General features: G+C 48.5%; 1 non-coding gene across 1 annotated transcript; it reads right to left on the reverse strand.

The window, feature by feature from the left end:
- Positions 1-1,698: 1,698 nt before the first annotated feature.
- On the reverse strand, positions 1,699-1,853 carry LOC143176026 (5.8S ribosomal RNA). Its single transcript, XR_013000640.1, has one exon. It is a non-coding gene; the product is annotated as a 5.8S ribosomal RNA (ribosomal RNA).
- Positions 1,854-2,833: the final 980 nt, after the last annotated feature.

Genomic DNA, 2,833 nt, shown 5'->3' on the forward strand with positions numbered 1-2,833 from the left:
GGACGACCGAAGCGGATCTCGCGCGGTCTCGCGATCGACAGTGAAGAGAAGTGCAGAAGAGGAAAAGAAGACACGACAAACACACACCATGGGGCGACCGACGCGTTCGTTTCAACGCTTTCGCACAAAGTCGGCGGCGGTTATATATTTATATCATTATATTCCGGCGGACGGGACGCGACGTTCGAAAGCCTCGCCAAAGAGGAGCTCCTGCCTCTTCCTCTCTCTTTTCTACGAGAAAAGATAAACGTATTTTACGGGGATACGGAAACGTTACCACGTGGTGTCACACACGATCGTCCGTCTCTTCTCTATAGCAGAAACCGATAAAAATACACCTCCCGAAAGAGAGTATATGGTGATTCTTTTTATATATATATATTTCGAAATACAACTGAACGTGGCGGAAGCGCACGGTGGTGGTCCAGCGAGGACACGCGACGACGGGGAATAAGAACTATTCGACCCGTTACGAATACGCATGCTCGTCCCGCACGATTTTAACACACACCGTGTTTTTCTCCAGTCGTCAAAGCGTTCGTGCGTCGAATTCGAAAAATAAAAAAAAAAGAAAAACACCTTTTCTCTCTCTCGGGGTAAAAGAGTCGATGTGTATTGTGTATAAAGGTTCTGCGAGAAGTCTCGTTTTGACGTGTGTTCCGCCGATAACGACGATCCTCCGAAACGGGGATACAGAAACGTTACACCTCACAACACGATCTCCGTCTCTTCTCTATAGCAGAAACCGATAAAAATACACCTCCCGAAAGAGAGTATATGGTGATTCTTTTTATATATATATATTTCGAAATTCAACTGAACGTGGCGGAAGCGCACGGTGGTGGTCCAGCGAGGACACGCGACGACGGGGAATAAGAACTATTCGACCCGTTACGAATACGCATGCTCGTCCCGCACGATTTTAACACACACCGTGTTTTTCTCCAGTCGTCAAAGCGTTCGTGCGTCGAATTCGAAAAATAAAAAAAAGAAATACACCTTTTCTCTCTCTCTCGGGGTAAAAAGAGTCGATGTGTATTGTGTATAAAGGTTCTGCTGCGAGAAGTCTCGTTTTGCCGTGTGTTTCGGTAACGACGATCCTCCGAAACGTACATCTCATTCGTAAGAGAGGAAGAAAACAATCTCCCTGGGGCCAGTCGGTAATATACCGACATACGACGTGTCGTGCACATCCGTCTCACGCACGGTATACAAAATATGAATAAAACGTGTGTAGTCTCTCTCTCTCGACTTCTTAATATTTTCTTTCACCTCTGACGCATCATTTCAGGTGACGTCGGGAGCGCGGGAAAAAAAATTTTTCTAAACACACGAAACCGTTCATCTCACGAACAGCCGAAAAAGTTGTCGCTCAGATCCATATCGCAGTGGAGCGGTATCCGCGGGCGGTCGTAATTGAACGACGCACGACGCCGCGAACACTCACGCGAGTCCATACAAACGATTCCGATCGTTTTGCAACAACTAGAACGTACACTGTCCGTGAAATTCACAGAATTTTCGCGTGTCCGCGACAAACGCCGACGAGACACCCATCGTTCGCTCGTACGTAGCATCCTTCTCTTAACCCGACTCAGAGACGTTCTTTGCGCCCTTCGGTAAAAAAACGTTCGATCCGAAGAGGTGAACGACGGCGGGGATTTGACAGAGCTACGCAAGCAGTGTATGGTACGTAAACGACCCTCAGCCAGGCGTGGTCCAGGAATTGTATCCGTGGACCGCAATGTGCGTTCGAAATGTCGATGTTCATGTGTCCTGCAGTTCACACGTTGACGCGCAATTAGCTGCGTTCTTCATCGACCCACGAGCCAAGTGATCCACCGTTCAGGGTAATCGTATAAATTTTATATTTCACATATATAATTTTATTCTCACTTGTTCGACCTAATATCTCTCTTCTTTCAAAGAGAAGATAAAAGTTGATACCTGAATCTCCGACCAGCGCGCGAAGGAGATTCAGGCGTCGCCTTGGAGACGACACCGAAGCCTTTCGAGACGAAAAACGTTCAAGTAATATGTATATATTTCTCGACGTTCCGGGCGTATAGTGCATTCAAAAACCCGCGAAAGACGCAGAAGACTCGCACGCGTGGAAACGACGGGGATATATTTTGTATCCTACCCGATACTGAATCCATCGCGTGCAGTCGACCCTCGCGTTCTTCCGATCAGACGCATCTATTGTTGCGCGCATGTTTTCGCGTCGCATCGCGCGAAACGTTGCACGAATCGTACCGATCGATCGATTGAAAGCAAATAATGAAAAAAGACTTCACAGCTGGCTCTTTGCCGGTCATTCGTCCCATGTTATCTCTTGCCGCGAAATTGGCGCGCAAGAGTTGGGTGTCAGACGCGCGGCTTTAAAACGAGCTTCACGGCCGGTCCCTTCGTTACCGCTTTCGTTCTTTCTCTCGGAACGACCATGAACGAACACGACGAGCGACGCTACGGCATACACACGTCCACGGATTCGATTAAAAAAACAGACTTCACAGCTGGCTCTTTGCCGGTCATTCGTCCCATATTATCTCTTGCCGCGAAATTGGCGCGCAAGAGTTGGGTGTCAGACGCACGGCTTTAAAACGAGCTTCACGGCCGGTCCTCTCAATTCCGTGTACGGTACACGCAAGATGCGGGTTCCACTTCCAGACTACCCGGTCCCTTCTCTCTACGAGAATCGATAGTAGAAGAACGGCTCGAAAACGCGTCTCAGAGACTAGGGGAAAAGAAGCGGTATGCGAGCGAAACGAAAACGCATTATGGAAACGTCGCGAAACAATGTTCGACGGTTGCTCGGTTCCAATCGTGCGGC

This window comes from Nomia melanderi, unplaced genomic scaffold (assembly GCF_051020985.1).
Source record: "Nomia melanderi isolate GNS246 unplaced genomic scaffold, iyNomMela1 scaffold0320, whole genome shotgun sequence".
NCBI lineage: Eukaryota > Metazoa > Arthropoda > Insecta > Hymenoptera > Halictidae > Nomia > Nomia melanderi.